This window comes from Lissotriton vulgaris, chromosome 3_1 (assembly GCF_964263255.1).
Source record: "Lissotriton vulgaris chromosome 3_1, aLisVul1.2, whole genome shotgun sequence".
In the NCBI taxonomy this organism is placed as follows: Eukaryota; Metazoa; Chordata; class Amphibia; order Caudata; family Salamandridae; genus Lissotriton; species Lissotriton vulgaris.
Window position 1 is genome coordinate 1,340,322,400 of NC_141689.1, and position 22,311 is coordinate 1,340,344,710.

General features: G+C 48.7%; 1 protein-coding gene across 2 annotated transcripts in view; it reads right to left on the reverse strand.

Moving 5' to 3' along the window:
* Positions 1-22,311, reverse strand: part of LOC147727850 (CCR4-NOT transcription complex subunit 6-like) — a 1,257,974-nt gene that overhangs the window by 910,638 nt on the left and 325,025 nt on the right. The gene's annotated exons all lie outside the window — the stretch shown is intronic.

Consider the following 22,311-nt stretch of genomic DNA (forward strand, 5'->3'; position numbering starts at 1 on the left):
AGAATCTTAGAGTATCTCTCTTTTTGTCACCTTGCCTTATACTCTGTTAAATTTGCAGGCTCCAGATATCTATATTTTCCAAATACACTGGTCTCCTGATCACCCAAACCTATATTGCTTATGTGTTGCCTCTTGTTGCTTTGTTGCCCCCTCCTATGGTGAATGCTTTTTAATATAGGGCTGTTTCCCATCCCTCCACTCTTCACCTTCCTAATTTCCTAATTCCTAACTTCCTAATTTCCCCCCCCCCCCCCGCTGTAATATGTCAGCAGAGCCCTCCTTGGTATACGGTAAAATTGTTATTATGTTACAACATATTTGTTTTTTAATTGGTTTTTGTCTATCCTCTCCTTTCCCATTCTCATTACATACTCTAAAGTTTTCTTTTTGACCACCTCGTATGATTTGTATAATTTGTTTCGCTCATAACAATTGTTGCTCTGTCTTGTTTATAACCATGCAAATGTAAAGAGCTCGGATACCCTCGGGTGGCGCTAGCGCTATATAAAACTTTCAAAATAAAATAAAAATAAAAATATAAAGGCCCCTGGCCATGATGGGCTACCAATAAAACTCTACAAAAAAATTTTGAGTTTTGGGTCCCGGGCCAATACTAATGTATTAAATGCAGCTGTGCGCTCTAAGCCACTGCAGTTGGCCGAATTATACTCCATGAGCCTTGCTAGTGGTCCAATATGGCTTTAGTGGTCCAATATGGCTTTAGTGAAGGGGTGGACACCCAGGAACAGTGCCTAAACCTGCATTTGATGGTCAGTAAATACACAATAGCCAGAAGGGGCGCACTCTTATGTTTCCTATATGGATCTTAACAGCGCCTTTCATTGGGTTAACAGGTCAATGTTTTGGCCCGTCTTAACTAACGTTGGGCTGGCTCAGGATATGGTCAAATTTCTCCATGCTTTACATTCTAGAGTTTCCGTATCAGTTAAGTATGCGTCAGAAAGGGGTTGAGGGGTGGGGGAGTTGCAAAGATTGCGTTTTTGCCCCTATTTATAAATGGCCTTAACGCCTTCCTACTCTCCTCAGGTAAGAATATACCTTTGGTTAACTCAACTCCAGTCCCAGCTCTACTATCTGATGATGACGCAGTACTATTTATCATGAACCCTCAGTGATCTTACGGGCCTCATTGACAACTTTGTCCCATTTATGGATAACCTGGATCTTGAGACTAACTTCTATAAAACGTATTACATGGCCTGTGGCACAAATCCCGTAGGCTAACATAACTTTCCATAACCCACGTTATTCCACTCCACACCACATACATCCACTCCACTCCACACCAAATGGGAAAAGGCAATGTCATTTACAACGCCAATGCCTCTAACTCTTGCAAAAGGGAGACCTATTTGCTTTGACAATGCTGGTTTTTAGGTCGAGCCTAGTGCAGTGCGCTTGCGCTACCTAGGAAAACGACCTCTTGGAATCGCTCTGGACTTCTCAGACGCTTGGGCGTGTGAAAAGGCCTATGGCTTGTGGTTATGAGTAGCGGCGCACAGTGTGCCATCTGTTATGTCATATTTCACACAAGCACGTGCAAACCGCTCGCAGGACGCTGCAGCTGCTTTCACTTTTGCTGCCACTTGGCCGCGTGCACCACTAGCGGGATGCTGCAGCTGCCATGTGGCTGCGCTTGTTTAACAAACTGAACTTTCGCTGGAAGCTGCCTGGACTCCTAGAGGCAGCGGGAGTTTAACATACCCTGTTCGGGGCAGTATGCATAGCACGCACTATTCACGGGACGCTGCAGCTGCCACGCGGCTGTGCTGGTTTGGAAATGGCCGGTATTCTGTTTCTGCGGTCCTGGAGCAAAACCGCAGAAACAGAATACCGGCCATTTACAGAATCACGATCCTTACCAGACTACACACCTGAACTTTGCCTTGAAAAAGCCCACGGCCAATAGGCCACTATGGCGAAACATGTGTCGGCTGTGCTTCTTTTTTCGTATATGCAACAATCAATAAAACCCCGCACGCAATACTATTAAAGAACGCTTGAATTTTCTTTTTGGACCACCTTCGACAGACCGTGAGGGCACAATCCTCCATTTTCTTCTATACTTAACTCTACAACGGCTCTTGGGTGAAGCCATTCGAGAGGAATGTGCCACGACACAATTGGGCCCGGACAATTGTAGCACCTAAGCCCAGAGACCTCCACCCACACAGTTAGCCACACAGGACACTGCAGCTGCCAAGTGGCTGCGATTGTTCAACAAAGTGAACTTTCATGGAAGCTGCCTGGGCTCCGTTAAATTCAGAGGCAGCAGGAGTTTAAAACACCCGGTTCGGGCAGTATGCATTGTGCAAGTGTTACTGAGGAGTGCAAAAAAACTAAAACTGCACTACGGTGGATCACGCCGAAACAGGCTGGGAGCGACCATTGTTGGAAGCACGCCAGATCTCCTTTTCACGCTGAGATTGTTTCGACAAGCTGAGGGAACTCAGCTCTGACACTATGTACGGTACTTACAATCACATACTCTCTTCAGTGTATGATGTTCAGGCTGCGGATACCTGCTGTCCGTGGCCGGTTGTTGAGCCTGCACCTTTTTCCCGTTCTTACCTGAATTCTGGGCTTATTTTGTTTTTGTAACAGCACTACAGTGTGCCACATTGTGTAGGTCTTCCTTTAAAGTAATCAGTTGGGGGCGTGGCCAAGATGGCGGAGTAGGAAGACGCTTCTGCCTGACGCTCCCGAACCCGTCCAGGCCCCAGGCCTAATAAACTGCTTGTTCTCCCCCCGCTGGTGCTAGGCAGCGACAGGAGAGGTAACGGAGTCTGCGGAGCCGAACCCGGAGCTGGAAGTGGCCCCGGAAACGCCCCGGACACGGCGGACCGGGTGTGGTGTGGAGCGGGCTCTGGAGTCGGGTACGGCGATGGCCTGTAGCCGAGACACGGCCTAGGGCGAAGCGAGGCCCAGAGACGGAGGGATCCTCCGGCGGAGACATGCGGTGGGATGGAGAAGTGGCCCGAACCGTGGACGCGGCTGAAAGTAGCCCGGGAAACGCCGGACGACCCAGCGGGAGGCCTTCCCCCTCGTGGTCGGCCCCAACCCAACTCGGGGCCGTGGCTGCGGCCTACACCAGGGGAGACCCAGCGGAAGTGCGAGGAGGCGCCGCCGGCGTGGAAGGCGAGACCGAGGGGCCGCTGCAGCTGAGCCCGGAGTCGGGACTGCCCCAGGTGACGCTCCGGACGCGTTCGTCCAGGTGCGGGTTCGGTTTGCGGCGAGCTCCGAAGTCAGGAGCGGAGAGGGACCGGAACCGAGAAATGGCCGGGAGCAGCGAGGGAGCCCGGAATGGTGAAGACCTCTGCCAGGGGTGCTCCGAGAGGTGAGGAGGTGGCCCCTGAGACTTGGAAGCGGTCCAGGACCCCCGGAAGACACTTTGCGGCCCGGCAGGAAGTGCCATTCGAGGAGGCCGGTAGCAGGTGAAATCGAGGCCGCGGCTGCGGCCTACAGCAGGAGAGACCGGCGGGGAAGCTGGGATTAGGCGAAAGAGCGGAGCCGGGTCGCGCGGCTTGAAGGTAGGAGCCCCAGACTCTCTTAAGAGCCGCTGCAGTGCCAGAGTGAGGCAAGGGCAACCAGGCCACGAGAGGCAATACCCGGGGTCTTGTAAGTCCGCTACAGAGGGCGCCGCCCGGGAGTGGACACAGCACCAAGGGGCACTACCACCTACTCCCCGCAATAGGTAGGGCCAGAGAGCTCCTCAGCAGCCCCCCGAGAGCGAAGACCGGGGGTAGAGAAGGGGACCTGGGGAAGACACTGCCTAAGCGGGCCACCGGAGACACGTGGAGATTAGGCGCAGGGGAACACACAGACCGCCTCGCGGCGAAGCCCCGGTGGACCCATGTACTGAGAAGACCCAGGGGAACAAGGGGCCGAAAGGACCTCCCTCGGACATTGCGGGGATACACAGCGAATTCCCCACACAAGACTCACGGCGAGGAAGGTTGGACACTCCGGGGGCACCGAAATAGCCAGAACAACTAGCAACCCCGGCGAAGACTGAGGTGCGACCGCAGCTGCGGCCTAGTGGAGTGGCGGAAAACGCGGATCGACTCAGCCGGAGCACACCGGCTCCCACTGGGACGAGGGGTGAAGAGCGGGCGCCTTCAGGGGAGCACTTGCCCTGAGAACTGAATTAGTAGTTGACACAGGAGAGGTGTAGTGGCCCCGCAGCCAGGATGGCGGGACAAAAAAGCAATAAGAGGGGGGAACGCACGCTCCCTGAGATGCTCAGCAGAAATCAAACCAGACGAGAAAGGAATCAGACTTCGCCGAGCTCTGCGGGAGGCTCACAATCAGCAGGTGGCGGGGAGCCCCCGGTCACCAGGTCCTTTCTGGAATCCCTTTTCGGCACTCTGAGAGGCGATTTTCAGGCCCTGAAACAGGAGGTGGCAGGAGAAGTGCGCGAAGTGCGCAGAGAAGTGGACAGCCTGGGGGAAAGAATGTCCACTGTGTAAAATACTAAGCAGCGGCAAGACGAGAAACTTGCGCAACTTCAGCAAGAAGTGCTTCGCCTCAGAGACCAACAATTAGACCTTCAAGCACACAATGAAGACTTGAAAAATAGGTCTCGGCGAAACAACATACGGGTTAGAGGAATTCCATAAACGGAGGAGGGCACGGATGTGGCAGGCTATCTACGGGACCTCTTCAGGGACATACTGAGAGAAGCTGCGGACTTTCCCATACGTATAGACAGAGCGCACAGAGTGGGAGCCCCGATGCGCGCATCGGCCATGCCACCGGACATTCTGGCCTTTCTCCCGGACTTCCCGTTGAAGGAACGGATTATGGCTGAGGCACGGAAGCAGCACTCATGGTCATCCTGTGGCGCTATATCAAGACCTGTCCGCTATCACTCTCCAGAAACGTAAAGCATTTAAAATAGCGACGGATTTCTTGAGACAGCACGAGACAGCCTACTCATGGGGCCACCCTTTCCGCCTCATCTTCAAATGGAACGGCACAATGCACCAATTGCGGTCACTGCAGGAGACATGTGGAGTACTAGAGATCACCGAGGAGGAGGAAGACTCCGCCACACCAAGACGGAGGCGCACCACCGGCGACGGCTGGCAAAGGGTGTCGAGGCGCAGGCCGTCGGCTGCGTCCCGGAGGCCGGGCTCGCCCACCATCAGGGCCGACATGGCAAGCGCCATTCAGGAAGCGTCCAGAGACTCAGCTGTTAATGGTGATATCGCACTGACAGCGTAAGATTGCTCCGGGGGGAGAACTGCATAGCATTGCTGTTGTTGCAGGTTTGGGGACAAAGGGGGGGGGGAGCTGAGGGGAGAGGTACGTGGCCGGACGTCCACTCAGGTACCATACCACAGACTTGTCCACTTGGGGCATGACTGGGACAATACGTTCAGGGGTTTCGGAGGGTTGGGAGAGGGGGGGGGGAAGGGTGAGTTTGGAGGGGTGGTCGGTGGAGCGGGAGGGGGTTGTTGAGGAGTTGCAGGGAAGTGGGGTTGGGAGTTGGTTGCGGGAAGGGGAGGGGGGTTCATCCAGTGCTCTTGGTGCATTCGCGTTGCCTCATAGGGGGCATCCATGTCCGTTTGGTCCACGAACTGTCACTCACTGATACTGACCCATTGCATCTACCACATTGGTTTAATCTGGCGCTACCAAGCTGGCGCTTGGTAGCAAGCAGGACTGCTACAAGCGTTGTTTTTCTTGTATTCCTGCTAGCCATTATTTTAGCTTGATTAGAAAAGCGATTTTTAGTGTGTACTAATTTTAAAACTGTACTTGTGTAATTTACTTACTTGTTGTGCTCGCTCACTCCCCGGTCCACCGCAGCTACCTGTGCTGTTTGTTTGTGGAGGGAGGCAAGCGGCACAACTTCCTGGTTGCTCCATCGGAGGCGGCCATATTTGGTGGGTTGACGCGCTAGTCTCCCACTCCGCCCTGATCTCAAAAGGGCCGGTTACAAGCGCGCTCGAGAATTGACTGAGAATCTAGTAGCGCTGGCGCTTGGTAGCAAGCAGGACTGCTACAAGCGTTGTTTTTCTTGTATTCCTGCTAGCCATTATTTTAGCTTGATTAGAAAAGCGATTTTTAGTGTGTACTAATTTTAAAACTGTACTTGTGTAATTTACTTACTTGTTGTGCTCGCTCACTCCCCGGTCCACCGCAGCTACCTGTGCTGTTTGTTTGTGGAGGGAGGCAAGCGGCACAACTTCCTGGTTGCTCCATCGGAGGCGGCCATATTTGGTGGGTTGACGCGCTAGTCTCCCACTCCGCCTAACCTACTTAGCTCTCAATTACTCGCGCAGCGGTGACGCGCAGCGGTAGCGCCGTAGACGCGCCGGAGAGGCGCCAGAGAGAAGCCAGTCTGCGCCAGTCCGCGTCCTGTCGCTCCGTCGGACCGGCAGGTAGACTGGTTTGTCATGACTCTCCCCTCCTACACTTATGATGCCTCCTCATTGCTTGCCTTACGCCCTCCCTTACGCTCTCATTGTGCCCATTTGTTTCATCCGTCTGATATCAATTATCTTTGTAGGAACTGTAATTGGAATCCCTCTATCCTAAATATAGGTGTTCCACATCCTTCTCCAGCTCTGGTATGGAGATTGTATCTCCTAAATTGCAGGTCCGTATGTAAACACCACACGGAATTACATACAATGATTGAAGAGCTCAACCCCCACGCACTTTTCCTAACGGAAACTTGGCTTCATTTAGACAACGATCCAGCGATTGGGTGGGCCATTCCCCAGGGCTTTACACTCAAGAGGCTAGATCGTCAGACCGGGAGGGGTGGGGGACTGGCTATTGTCTATCGAGACAATTATAAATGCCGTATTACCCCTACCACCTCACCTACCTGCGAAAGTGTTCATTTCTCGTTAGAATTCTCCCCTACTACCACCTTTTCAGGAATATTAGCCTATCGCCCTCCGGGTGCTTTAAAAAACTCCATTGCTCAAATAACTGATCTTGCGGCTAGCATTGTGCTGTCTTCACCCAACTTCACTCTACTGGGGGACCTTAATCTGCATCTTGATGACCCTCACAATACAGCAGCCAATACGCTCCGCTCTAATCTCTCAGCACTGGATCTTCATCAAAAAGGATTTCATATAACCCATAATAGAGGCCATCTTCTGGATCACATTTATAGCAACAGTGACGATCTTACAGTGCTAACCCCGATTCCGTTACCATGGACCGACCACTTCTTGGTTCCTTTTATCTGGCATACATATTCTCCCATTCCCACTTGTCATCTTGCTAAACAGCGAGGTAGGAAGTGGTCTTCACTCCCCCTCTCTGAATGGGAAACTGCACTGGCCAGAGACCCCCCGAGAAAAGCCCCGAATGCCAATATCGCAGCCAATAATTTCGATAGCTGGATCTCTTCTTCTCTGGACATGGTCCTCCCTGTGCGAGTTACCAATGCCACTAAAAGACTGAGACCTGCTCCTTGGTTCACTCCTAACCTTAAATCTAGGAAACAACTCTGTCGGAAATATGAAAGAGCCTGGAGACAAGATTACTCCCAAGACAAGAAGGCTAGTTATAGAGCGGCCATCAGGCTCTATAAACTGGAGCAAAAAACAGCACAAGCCTCCTATTACGGCAGCAAAATCGAGGCTGCCGCTAATGCCCCGAGGGAAATCTTTAAAATCGTTAAAACCCTTATCTCTCCCCCAACTGAATGCCCCTCCGTGGAGGGTGCCCAGGATCGCTGCATCAACCTGGCGAACTTTTTCTCCCAAAAGATTCAGACTATATACTGTTCTTTTGGAGAAGCCGATAGCACCCCGGACCCCTCTTCCCCTACTTTCCTGTCCACTGCTACTCCTTGCCAGCTAAATACCATTCCTCTTTTAGATATGCCTACTCTGGACAGACTTATTTCTCAAATTACCTCTGGTTCACCCAGTGACTCAGCATCCCCCCAGACCCTTCTGAAGGTAGTGGACATAATCCGCCCGGTTGTACTGGACGTCCTCAACACCTCCCTCACCACAAAATCCGTACCCCCGTCATGGAAGTACGCAATGGTGAGGGCTCTGTTGAAGAAGCCCAACCTGGACCAGGACAACCTGGCGAATTATCGCCCTATCTCCTTGCTCCCTTGGCTGAGTAAACTATTGGAGAGGCACGTGAACAACATCCTGATGAGCCATTTGGAATCAAATGGGCTCCTGCGTGCCTCCCAAACAGGGTTCCGCCCTCGACATGGAACCGAAACCGCTCTCCTAGCGGTAACGGAGGAAGCTAGAACTGTGTTGGACCAGGGTGGAAAGGTCGCCATTATCTTATTAGATCTAAGTGCTGCGTTCGACACAGTTAACCATGTCACGCTTTTACAACGCCTGGCGGACATGGGTGTGTCGGGCGCAGCCTTAGAATGGCTGACATCCTTCCTGGCCGACCGCTTCTTTCAGGTCTTCGAGGGCGAGGTGACTTCCCCTAAACATCCTCTCAGATGTGGGGTTCCTCAGGGCTCCTCCCTGAGCCCCACTCTGTTTAATGTCTACATGGAGCCCCTAGACAGGATAGTCCATCCCTTTGGTGTGCGTATTGTCACCTACGCAGACGACACCCAACTGGTGGTCTCCTTAGACCACCAGGAGGGATCGTCCAGCACCTTAGGCCCCTGTCTGGAGGCGGTTTCCAGATGGATGCAATCCTCATGTTTAAAACTCAACGGGGAGAAGACAGACGTCATCTTGCTGGGCAATTCCTCCCCTTCGGGCTTTGCATCCTCCTGGCCTCCATGTCTAGGCCCACCCCCTACGCCCAAACCTCAAATAAAAAGCCTAGGGATTTGGCTGGATACCGACCTGAACTTTTCGGTACATGCTACGAAGACTGCGGCTACCTGTTTTGGGTTGATGAGGATGTTACGGAGGGTGCTCCCTCTGCTCCCATTTCAGGCAAGGAGGATCCTGATCCAGGCCCTTATACTATCTCGCCTGGATTACGGGAATGTCCTTTATATGGGAGCTCCTGCCTATACCATCCATAGGCTCCAAGTCGCCCAAAACAGTGCAGCCCGTCTACTTTACAACCTTCCCCGTTGGCAGTCAGCGAGGAATGCTTTGAGGGAACTTCACTGGCTTCCTATAGCTGGAAGAATACAATTTAAGGCCATGTGTATTTTACACAAGGCCTTCCATCACACTGGCCCTGCAATTCTTCAGTCCCTGGTCACTCCCTATGTTCCATCTCGTTCTCTTCGGTCCAGCTCCTCCCAGTTGGCTACTCCCATCAGAGTCAAGAAGGCTCGATGGGATGGCCGCTCCTTCTCACACACTGCGGCAAAGCTATGGAACATTCTTCCTCTGCCTCTGCGGGAAACTTTAAACCATCTCTCCTTTAGGAAAACTTTAAAAACACACTTGTATACTACATTCTGCTGACCTGCCCTGAGCCCTTGCTAATTGAGTTTCTGTCATAAGCGCTACGAGGCCTCCGGGTAGATAGCGCTATACAAGTATTGTTTCATTCATTCATTCATCACTCATGGCGACCCTTAAGGTAGTGACCCTTAATGTCAAAGGGCATAACAACCCAGTTAAGAGGAGAGCGGTCTTGTCTCTCCTAGAGGATGCGCAAGCTGATATCTGTCTCCTACAGGAGACTCACTTACTAACGCGTGATTGCCATAGGATGCGATTGCGCAAGTTCCCCACACAGTTCTTTTCCTCGAACACTTCCAAAACAGCAGGAGTGGCAATCCTGGTCTCTAGGTCCTTCAGGGGAGAGATTCTACACAAATTTGCAGAGCAAATAGGGAGACTTTCGGCGTATAGGTTCAAATTGGGGACCCTGGCGTTTACCATCGGGACGATATACAGCCCGAACGAACATCAAGAACGCTTCCTCAACTCTGCACTGGTGGATATAACAGCGTCCCCAGACAGACACATCATTCTAGGGGGAGACCTGAACATGGTGTTCGATTCATCTATGGACAGATCAACTCAACGTTACCCACAGACTGGGGAACTGTCGCAGGCAAGGAAGACCCAATTGGCGGACCTGGATCTCCACGATCTCTGGTGCCGACTTCACCCCACAGACAGGGACTACTCTTACTATTCACATGCACACAAGACATACGCAAGACTAGACCATATTATAGTCACCGGACCGGTCCGTGACCTATCCACGGCGTCTGAGATTGGAGTCCTCTCTCTATCGGACCATGCGCCGGTCTCGGGGGTCTTCACTCTGCCACCGGTTCAGGCTCCTCGCGGGGTATGGCGTCTCAGAGACACTCTCTTGCACAAAAAAACAGTAGTGAAACACATTATAGAGTCGATCAGGGAATACCAGTCTCACAACAACAACGCGGACACCTCGCTGGCGACCCAGTGGGCAGCACTCAAGGCAGTCCTGAGGGGAGAATTCATTGCAATCTCCTCGGCAGAGAATAGGGAACGGCGACAAAAGCGAGACAAACTCACGCAAAAGGTCCGGGAACTTGAAAAGGTGCATCACCGCACGGGGGCCCCCAGGATCTGGAGGCAATTTAAGGCAGCGAGGAAACTCCTGTCGGCGTTGGACATGGACAGGGTGGAATATGCGGCGCTGCGTCTGAATCACGCGTATTATACGGGAGGCGATAGGTGTGGTCGACTCTTAGCGAATAAACTCAGGGAGGCACACCAATGTCACCGGGTAAAAGAGATTGTGGTTGGTGATGGAGTGACGGTTACAGACGATGCCCAGATAGCTGAGGCCTTCCGTCGATTCTATGCCGAGTTATACACAGGGGACCATCTGGTGACGCGAGAAACGGAGGATTATCTGATTTCGGTCACCCTCTCATCTCTGGCACAGACGCAAGCAGAGTATTTAGAAAGAGAGATCCGGGTCGAGGAGGTGCTTGCAGCCATCTCCAGACTCTAGCATGGGAAGGCCCCAGGCCCGGACGGCTACACCACACTCTTTTATAAAACGTTCGGCACCACGCTGGCACCCATTCTAGCTACACTTTTTAACTCATTCTCCACCCGGGAGTTATTCCGCCTGATCTCCTACAAGCCACAGTGTCGGTCATACCCAAACCGGGGAAAGACCGGACCCAATGCAGTTTGTATCGGCCGATCTCCCTCCTAAATGTTGACCTCAAACTGTACACAGGGATTCTTGCTGCTAGACTGGCGCTCCACCTGCCGGGACTGGTGGAACCGGACCAGGCCGGCTTTGTGCGTGGGAGACAGACGGTGGATAACACCAAGAGAGTGGTACACATCTTGGAGAAGGCCTCCCGAATCCCTGGGGAGAGAATGCTGTTGTCGGTCGATGCTGAGAAGGCATTTGACCGAGTACACTGGCCTTATTTAGAACGGGTGTTGGAGAAAATGGGTATAGGAGAGAAATTGCGCTCTTTAGTGTTCAACTGCTATAGGTTCCCATCAGCGGTGGTACGGGTGAACGGTTGTAGCTCCCAGCGGTTCACCATCGAGAGAGGCACCAGACAGGACTGCCCGTTGTCCCCGCTACTCTTCGCCCTATATATGGAACCGTTCGCCCAGAGAATACGCCAGAACCCAGGCGCAACAGGCGTAAAGATGGGAGGATATATCCATACGGTCAGCCTTTATGCGGACGATGTGATACTGACCCTGGAAGACCAGAGGCGTGCACTCCCAGAGTGCATTCGAGAATTAGAGGCTTTCTCGACGGTGGCGGGATTCAGAATGAACTTGGGAAAGTCAGTTGCACTAGACTTCTCCCTGACGGCTGCCACGAGATTGGAGTTGCAGGGGCTCTTCCCCATGCATTGGTCGTCGCACCAAGTGCAGTACCTGGGTATCCTGCTAGCGCCTACGCTGCTGGCAATGGTGACCGCTAATTATGCGGCTCTGGGTAAGAATATCAAAGAGGAACTGGGGCGATGGGGCAAGAGCATGATATCCTGGCTTGGCAGAGTGGCGGCGGTCAAGATGACGATCTTACCCCAGGTACTGTACCTGTTCCGGGCACTGCCGCTTCAACCGCCCAAGGGGTGGATCCAAGAGACACAGGCAGACCTAGCCCGCTTCATCTGGCAAGGCCGCAAACCGAGGATTAAGAGAGTTCTCTCTACGCTGGCTCCTGAGTCGGGGGGCCTAGGTATTCCGGACCTACGCAAATATTTCCAAGCAGCGCAGCTGCGATACCTGGTGGAGTGGAGCAAGTGGGAGTCGGACAAGCATTGGCTATTCCAGGACCAGGCGGTTGCGGGCCATCCTCTACAGGAGGTACCCTTCCTGCGTAGGGCACACCGCCCTCCTAACCTTTACGCGTCCTATGTCACACGAGTCCCGTTGAAGGTGATGAATCGACATGTTGAGAACACTTGTTGGCGGGAGTGTGGGCAGATAGGCACACTTGCACATGTTTTATGGGATTGCCCGCTGCTACACTCTTATTGGAAAGAGGTGATTGACGAGATCGATGCACACTTCGACATAGAGCTTCCCCGCCTTCCGGCATACATCCTGTTGGGTCTTCCAAACGGTTTAATGTACCCACTGAAATCCCGTAGAGGTAGGCAAATTGCTATAGCGCTGGGCTCAGCAGTTCAAAACATCCTAATACACTGGCGCACGACCGTCACCCCCTCCACTATGGGTTGGCTACACAGACTGTGGCATGTCTTGGGCATGGAAAAATTATCACTCATGGTGGCTGGGGAGGTGGAACAATTTGAGGAGCTGTGGCAACCATTCCATGCATTGCTAACCACGGAATTCAAAGAGCTCACCTGCCCAAGGTACCTAAGACTACTGAGACTAACACCACCGATGGATCACACTGCTTAACGGTCAACTGACCGGGCATGGTCGGTGAGGATGGGCGGTGGTAGAGAACCGAAACAGGAAGCAAGCAAGACACTGGATGGGGTGGGGAAGGGTTGGGAGGGTAAAGGGAGGGTGAGGGAGTTGGGGGTGGTAGTTTTACAAAAATAGGAGGGGTACAGAGGGATAACTCTACTTTTGTGTTTTGATCTTTGACTGAGCATGCGGGAGCAACAGCCAAAAGGGCCCCTGTTAAAAGAACTTGGGATATTACGCACTCCTTTGGGACTGGCCCCACGGCACATAGCACTGGAACCATTGCTCAAATGTTTTCTCTTTCTTTGTACTCTTTCAATAAAATGCTTTAAACCTAAAGTAATCAGTTGCTTTCTTTGAAGACATGCATATTATTACTTATTAGAAGGGTGTTTTGTATTTTGTGGTGTGATGCTGTAACCTGGGGTTTCTGGCTGTTACAGGGTGGTACTGTTAAAAATCGCCATTAAGTTTGTTTTATTCCAGTTAAATAGTGCATTTGTGAAACAGCCCTGTTCCGAACAGCAATACTAAAGAAATGCTGTCAGTGTGTTGTGCCCTGGCACCCTTCTGGCTGTGGAAACTCGGGCACTTACTGAACAGCGGCCTGCACCCTTGGGATTATGTCCACTGTGCCCCTATACCTTTTTGATTGTGGAAGCTGATGCCTTGAAGGTGACAAGTGCCTACATTCTTTTCAAGATGTGCACAGTGCCCCACACTTTTCTGATAGTGGAAAGACGTACGTTTTAGTGAACTGTGCCCTGTGCCAAGGTGAATTTAGGCACTAGGCCCTTGAACCCTTTCTACTGTGAACCCTCCTAGTGAACAGTTACCTGCAACAATAACAATCAAACTGTGCAGGTGCCCCCGCATGCTTCTTGAAGTTGGCATTTTAGTGAATTGTGATCCTCTCAATATCTGCAATGCTCCCTCACACCCTTCTGTCTGTGGAACTCACTAGTGCCAGTAAATGGTGCCCTGCGCCCTTACAATGCAAACAAGCATTGGCATAGCCAATAGGTCTCACCTTTGGGACCTTGTAAGTGTTTAGCCATGCAACAGTTAATGTTTTGCACTAAGGATATTGTGCTGCATAACTAAATACGTATAAGGTCCCAAAGGAGAGACCTATTGGCTATGCCAATGCTTGTTTTTTATGTCAACCGATGGTGCGCCTAAATTATGATCAGGAATGTCTTGACTGCAAAAATCTTCCCACTTACATCACCTCCTAAAGTAGCAGAAGCACCTAACCTAGAGGTAGTGGAACAGCCCTTTTAATCCCAAAGACAATTAAGATGTCAATGTAGAAGACCTCTTCCCAATATTGCATCTTTAAGCCTAAAGCAACCCCCCTCTCTTTCTCTTCAAACACCTATTATACATATTTCTACAAATATCTCAGTCTTGAATAGAAAGTATGTTAGGAAAACATATCGTCATACATTATGGTGGTTTTCCCAGACATCCCCCCACAGAAAGCCGGATCTATGTCAAAAACTGCAGGCATAGCAGTCGCAAATAAGGGAAAATTTACACAGCCCATCCGGAGATAGTGAAACACCAAATAATTTAGCGTTTCTAGCTAAAAATAGCCCTGAAGAAAATTATAGTGATCATCCTCACAGGATGTAAAAAAAACTGCAAACCAGTCTTGCTTGTGGGCATGACAGTGCAGTAGTTTACTCAAGTTCTTTAAGTGGCAGGGTCAACATTTCACAGCTGTGTCTAATTATTAGGACACCATTTCATGCTTTTTGTTTTCTGCAATAGACTGTGACTCACTTCTGTTTTCAGCCAAATGGGCTTTTTTGTTTCAGTTTGGCCAATTAGATGTTAAACAATTGGTAAAGCCAATTGGTCTGGTCTTTCACATAGCTACAGAAACTTTAGTAATTACTAGATGTCATTTTAAACTAGAAGACTGCAGCCCTTCAGAACTTTATTACATATCCTTCCAAAATCAGAAGCAAATGCTTAACACGTCTACAACAAAGTTGCAATAATATACGTTGTTACAAAATGTCCCTCTAGAGTAAGATTCAACTGCTTCAAATGTCCTTCACGAAGTTGAGAGGGTGTGGTTTCAACATAAAAATGTACATATACACTTTTGCTACTGTATGCACTTGATTTCAATACGACAAGTAAATGTGCCAATGCTGATGAATCAATACTGCAACTTTCAATAAATGTTTTGATTACTATGGAACACATGTAAAGACAACCTAATATAGGTACTAGAAATAAATGATTTAGTCAAGTGCCTTCTACTGTATTATTGGGAAACAGTTTTATTTCCATTGGCACAATAATTATCTCCCAGTAAAATGCCTTATACTATGAGCTGTGGTCGAAAAAAGCTAAATATAAGACAATAGATAAAGATATTTGGTGATGGGCTCATATCAATTTATATATCTATGTATATACATACACTCACATATATATATGTATGTGTGTGTGTGTATATGTGTATATTATATATATATACACACACACACACACACACACACACATATACATATATACATACATTAAAAAAATTAAAAAACATTTATTGCCATTTAATTCGTAAGATTACAGATTACAAATCTCCAGTTATGTCTTCAGTTCCAGTTATTTTGTACAGTACTTTGTTACATCAAATTATATATTTCCAAGCTCAAATTATGTATGTCAGATTCCATGCATATTCAGATTTTAGGACGGGAATGTCGCCTATTGGTGTATCTCTGCTTCTAACAGATAGATCGCTGGTCGGCATTACGGTTTGCATTTTATCCAGTCTTTTCTAGGTGGGCAGTTGTTAGTGTAATTCTATTACATAATGACAGCCTTTATATTGTGAAGAATAAAGAACAATTTCCAACCATTAACCTAAAACATATGCAGATGGGTGGCTTGTGTGTATAAATATTAATGACCTACTTGGGGTATGTACATTTCAGAGCCCATCAGTCAGGCGTCTACAGGAAGTCAGGCAAACAGCGGAGCAGAGCAGGCGGGCCGGTCGGGTCACAGAGCACAAAGCCGAGTTCGAGCCCAAGACAGAGCCTAGAACTATCCCTGGAGCTGTGCTGGGGACGCGAGGAGCAGGCGAAACAGGCGGCAAGGTGAGCTAAGCCAAGTCACCGCTGGCAGCAACGCCAGCCGGCTGCCAGCTGCACGGGGCAACACGCGGTATTCCCCTTCCACCCTTCTAAACCAGACTGACTCTGACTCGACCCGTCCCCCCAAGCAGCGCCCGTCCAGTATTGCCAAATACTAACCAACAACAATAACTGGTGAAAAGCCACACAGAGCGTAGCAAGCGTGTCCACCATTAGGGGTGGTTGCGGAGTGCAAACCCAGGTAGCCCACGGAGGCGGTCTGACTAGGTCGGGTGCGGCTTGTGGACTATCTGTAAGCCCAGCTCGCTTAAGAGTTTGATAGAAGTTCAGCAGAAGTGTGGGCAAGAGGGCAGTGCATGGTAAAGAACTCTTGGGTTGCCTGCCCCGACTCACTGTGCGCCTACAGGGGGTGTTACTCTGTTACACTTCAACTTCGGTCTTGTACTAGGACCTGGCCAGACCTCGATTTTGTGGATTCTGGACTCGACTTTGACAAAGAAATTGTTCCCTGACCCCGTCCTATGACCCCCCCCCCCCAAAATACAGCATTATTCCCAGGACAAAGGCGCCTTCCTAGGTGGCACTTGCGTTCTTGACCGCTAAGGATCACACCAGCTTGCGGGTTGAATAAAAAACGCCATTTACCCTCGTATTTAATCCAAGTTGGGGTGTTACCGACCAGCTAAGCCCCAACTCTATCGAGACATCAAAAGTCTCCATATAACAAAAAAACACAAATAAATTTACAGCTAGACAGAAATGAGGTCAGGGAAAGAAAGGTGAAGCATTACAAGAGTTATCAATAGTCTGAAAAAGAAAAATAAGATCTTCAAAGTACCTACCAACATACCCACCAGCGGTCAGGAAAATACGGCAACAACGGATTCGACGACCAACACGGAGCACGAGATGATGGTGGAATTGAACAGTGAAACAGAAGGCGCAGCTTAATCACTTGTGAAAGCACGAAAAATGTGCTACCAACTCACAATGTATTATAAATTATCTTTTGTAAAAGATGCAGGGGCAATGCTAAATTTTGTCAACAAAACACAAAGGGGAATTTCCTCCCCATTACACTCAGAAAAAAACTCTCCAAAAGGAACAGGGAGAATAGTCACAACAGGTCTATCACTTGAGCTCACACAGATAAACAGTAATGGAAGGCAGCAGTGTTTGGAATTAAAAATTGACGGAGGAAAACTCAACCACGATCAAGATAGAAAACAAGTCCACGATAACAAAGATTGTTATGTTTGCAAGGAGGACCCTACCATCAAGAGTTTTGAAAAAGGGAACAAGGAAGCCAGGCAAACCTCAGGAGGCTTACTCACCACCAATTTCCTGGAGGCACCGAGATTCCCATTGGAACCAACCATTACGATCCGGACTGCTCATCATGTAAAGAAAGAAGCAGAGGACACAAACCCAGATGTAAAAGCATTAGCTTCCATCTTTGACACACTTTTAGAATTCAAAGAGAACACTTCCATGACAGTTAAATTATCAAAAAAAACGAGAAAGCAAGGGACCCACAAAAGAGTCCAGATGAACCACCCCCTGTCCACATTAGACCGGATTTGAGAACACAGTATTGCAGGGATCAGGAAAAAGACTTACCAACCACCATCCCCATCAACCGAGACTCGGAAGGACACCAGTCAATTTCCATGTCTAAGACTTCGGACAGAAGAACAGAGAAGATCGGTGTCGATCTAGAAGAGATTCCTAGTCTCCAAGGAAGTAGTATATCCTTCCCCACAACGGAAGAATGGGAAAAACCGGTCACCACATATTTCATGGGAAAAGGCGACAACACACCAGGACGCAGGGAATGACAAAGGAAGAGGCTGAGGACTTACCAACAGAAGATAACAAATTATGGGAGTCCCTATTAAATACCATGCAACTCTCACCAAAAGCTATGGAATATCACGGACAAGATGGATATCCAGATAACTCTTCTCAATTGCTTAGCCAACGCATGTTACAAATATTGACAACAAACTCTCGAAACTGAATAATCTGATTAAGAGAGCCCAATCCGAAACAGCAATAAGCCCTCCAAGTTGTAACGGTTAGCGGCAGGCATCGGTGTGTGACTTTGTAGTATGCGAGAGATTGAAGACACTACAGAGTTTTGTGTGTTGTTGTTGGGACTTCTCACAGTGACGCCGCGCTCTGTGCACTTGCCTGCGAATCTCCTGCTCCAACCTTCTCTTTGCCTCCCACTCCTCGCCGGACCCGCTCCGCGGGTCCCGCATCGTGGTAGAGGCAGTCTGCTGTTTGGGGCATCATCTTCCATCTTCACCGACACCGGCAGGGCTGCGAGGTACAGCGGAGGACTCCATTGTCCAGGAGTCTCCGCGCGCCCGTCTCCAGCTGGGCTCCTCTCCCTGCCGGCCGCGCCCCCACCACACCAGGACTTAACGAGCACTCCAAGGCTCCTACATCGGACTTCTCACAGTGACGCCGCGCTCTGTGCACTTGCCTGCGAATCTCCTGCTCCAACCTTCTCTTTGCCTCCCACTCCTCGCCGGACCCGCTCCGCGGGTCCCGCATCGTGGTAGAGGCAGTCTGCTGTTTGGGGCATCATCTTCCATCTTCACCGACACCGGCAGGGCTGCGAGGTACAGCGGAGGACTCCATTGTCCAGGAGTCTCCGCGCGCCCGTCTCCAGCTGGGCTCCTCTCCCTGCCGGCCGCGCCCCCACCACACCAGGACTTAACGAGCACTCCAAGGCTCCTACATCGGACTTCTCACAGTGACGCCGCGCTCTGTGCACTTGCCTGCGAATCTCCTGCTCCAACCTTCTCTTTGCCTCCCACTCCTCGCCGGACCCGCTCCGCGGGTCCCGCATCGTGGTAGAGGCAGTCTGCTGTTTGGGGCATCATCTTCCATCTTCACCGACACCGGCAGGGCTGCGAGGTACAGCGGAGGACTCCATTGTCCAGGAGTCTCCGCGCGCCCGTCTCCAGCTGGGCTCCTCTCCCTGCCGGCCACGCCCCTTCGGTACAACCCCTAAAAAGGAATCACAACTCCCGCTGCGCGGGAGCGCGCGGGAGCGCCGGGAGAAGCCCGGGACAAGGGCGGGACCGTCTGTGGCCGTCCGGGGACGACTGAGGACGGGACGGGTCACCCCACTAACATCTAGTTTCTAGTAATACGAACAAAAAGTGACCATTGTAGCGTAAGTACATCAAAGTAAGGTAACAATTGTCCCTCACTTCCCGTGTTGTGACATTCGTGGGTGTCTCCTCACAAATGGGTCTTAAGAAACTGCGCTCACGGACAATTTTCATGAAACGTATGGGAACTGAGGAAGCCGTTAGAAAATCTACCGATAAAAGAGTTAAAGCCGGCCGCAACAGCCTCACCCCAGCTATCAGTGAATATTTCTCGTCACTACCGGCAAAAAAGAAACCGGAAAAAACAATGTCTGTCAATGAAAATTTAACATCAGGAAGCTTGGAAGATCGATCTTGTTTATCAGCATCCCCCCTTATGTCTCATAATGTCAGTGACACTGTGTTTAACAACAAGTCTCCTTTCATAATAAGAAAACAACAACCTGAAAATTCCAATTCTTCCACGGTGAAATCATCAACACCTATAAAAAACCATGAGGGTGTACACAAAACAGAAGATCTGAGTATTTTATATAACACAGTAGAACAAAAAAGTTTGAACTCTGATATTCTCTTGATAAAGGGCAATGGGAGCCCTCAATTTCTAAAAGACTCATGTTCTCCCAACCAAAAAGCAGGAGAAAACAGTCCAGAGTTAAAGTTAACAAATACAGATTCAAAAAAACTTTCTATACATGACCAAGATTCCTATTTAGACCCCTTTTCAATAGATACCAATATTCCTGAAAAATCTTCTATTCCCTTATCTAAGGCCCTCTTTACATTACAAGAGATTCTCGAATCAGTTCTCTCCTTCCTAGGTAATATCCTCGAGAACTCTGACCAAACTCTGGACGTTCAAATTGGTATTCTGAAATTTTTAGTTGAAGAGAAAAGAAAAAAGGAGTCCCCTAAAAATATAGAAGGAAAACAAGAGGATACCAATCGACGTCAAGCAAATGATAATAAGCAAACCATCTGCCACTCATCTACTCAGACATCATACGACGATTTCAAATTAATCGATAAAAAGGAAAAAAAGGATTATCTCAATGATTCCACTGTATTCTCATTGAAACGTCTGTTTAGAGAAAATCCTCCGAAAAAACAAAAACAATTCCCAATTTTCAATAAATTAGGAACGGAAAGACCTGACAACGACTCTGTAAAGGCGAGGCATCGAACATAGAGATTAAAACTGAAATATCTTCAGGAGAAATGACACCAAACTCAACTAAGGATGTTACGCTAAAGGGAAAAAATAAAAGGAAGAAAAAACCTATGAGAAGGATTCACAAAAAGCAAGCACGAAAACTGAAATTCCAAAAAATTATAATGCCACAAAAAGAACTACAAGAGAACGACGTTGAGAAAAATACTCCGTGTAGGAGTAAAAAAGAAGAATCCCCTATCGGAACAACTAAGGATAAAACGAAGTCCTTGAACCCAAAGGCGGATGTATATTTCCCTGTAAAATCAGCTTCTATGACAATAGATGAAATTGCAGAAAAAATCTCTTCTGAAAAGGAAAACGACTACAGGAACGCCACGCAATCTAAGATACTGCAATTTGAAGAATTATTCCCTACTGATAATATCCCTCTTAACAGAAGTAGGATTCTATACCTTCTACAGAATATAACACCTCTTCAGAATATGACAAGTAGGGACATTGACTTGGTGACATTTCCAACGCGAGGTCAAACCAAAACCGCAACAGTCTCGTTTTGGTCTCCAGTGATACCAAGTATAATTCTGAAGGAGAAAGAGATAATACACCGATTCGGTTATGACGTAATAGATAAAGTTGTGCTTAAAGGAAATAAAAAACCTCCAACCTCCAACTATAGCACGATTCTTTTATCCACACTGCAATCAAACGAGGGACAAAGATCCTTGGGGACATTAAGACACATAGAGGGTATACAAAATAGAGAAATTGATCAAAGAGAAGAGATACTGAAAATCCGAGTAAAGAAAGGCGAAAGGGAAGTATGGCATATGGAATCAAAGGAAAAATATGCAGAAAATAAAATGGAGAATTCATGGACCTGGCTTCCTGGGATTCTAAACTATAACAAAGGTACCAACCATCTAAAATATCCTGTTTAACCAAGGTCTTAAGATCATATCGTGGAACATCGCTGGTAGAACAAAGAAAAAAATGAAAGAGGTTCTCAGTAACCAGCCGGATATACTGATCCTGCAAGAAACCTGGGCAACAGAGCCCATATCACAAAAAGATTTCTATGCGTATAGTATCTGTGCTAAAGCCTCAAACCGGGGCCACGCCAAAGGGGGATTGGCTTTTTTAATGAGAGAGGATCACTCGTGGGCACAAGAGATAGTGGAAACTAAAAGTGAGAACGTGCAATGTATGAAATTGTCCATGAAAGCCTACAATCAGATTACCACTAAACCAATACTGCTTTTCAACGTATATGCCCCTCCAGGAAAAAACTACGACAGCTTATATGATGAGATCTTGCAAACTATCACACAAATAATCGAAACCCATACCCCCTCACCCTATATAATTATGGGAGATTTCAACGGGAAAATTTCCAACTCAGAACTAAAAAAATGGGGAAAAATCCTGGAAGAAGAAAGTATGGAACAAGTTATCCCTCAATTTCCCGATGGTATTCGATCCAATAAAAGAGGGAAAACACTGTTAGCAGTACTCCTCTCCATAAACGGAACAATCCTTAATGGGAACGTGAAAGGCGATATCCCGGCAGCGTACACAAGACAGGGAAACGGGAGACCATCTATATTAGACTATATTATCTGTGGTAAAGACCAGCACGAAACAATGTTCCATTTGTGCTCTAATTTTTCTTCAGAGAGCGACCATGCAATCATGCAACTTGCAACCAGTTGGTTGGTTCCGTCTGCAGAAGAAGGCTTGATGACCCTCGGCAGAAAGGAAACTCTGGTAAGCAGCGATCAGAGACGTATTTTCTGGAATCCTTCCTCTCTGAGCAAAATGACAAATCTGGTCGATCATCAACAGTTTTTAAGGAACTTATACTCTGATGACCCTATAGAAAACTTCGAGACCATGCTCATTGAACTCAAGGAGGTAATAATTGAAAGGAATCTTCAAAGTACTAATATAATCCAAAAAAGGAAAAATAATAACAAACCAGGGAACTCAACGACAAAGAAAATCATAAACAAATTGATACGTGCCCAATACTCACATTTCTCTCCCACAAGAAAGAAAGAAATAAATAAACTGAAAAA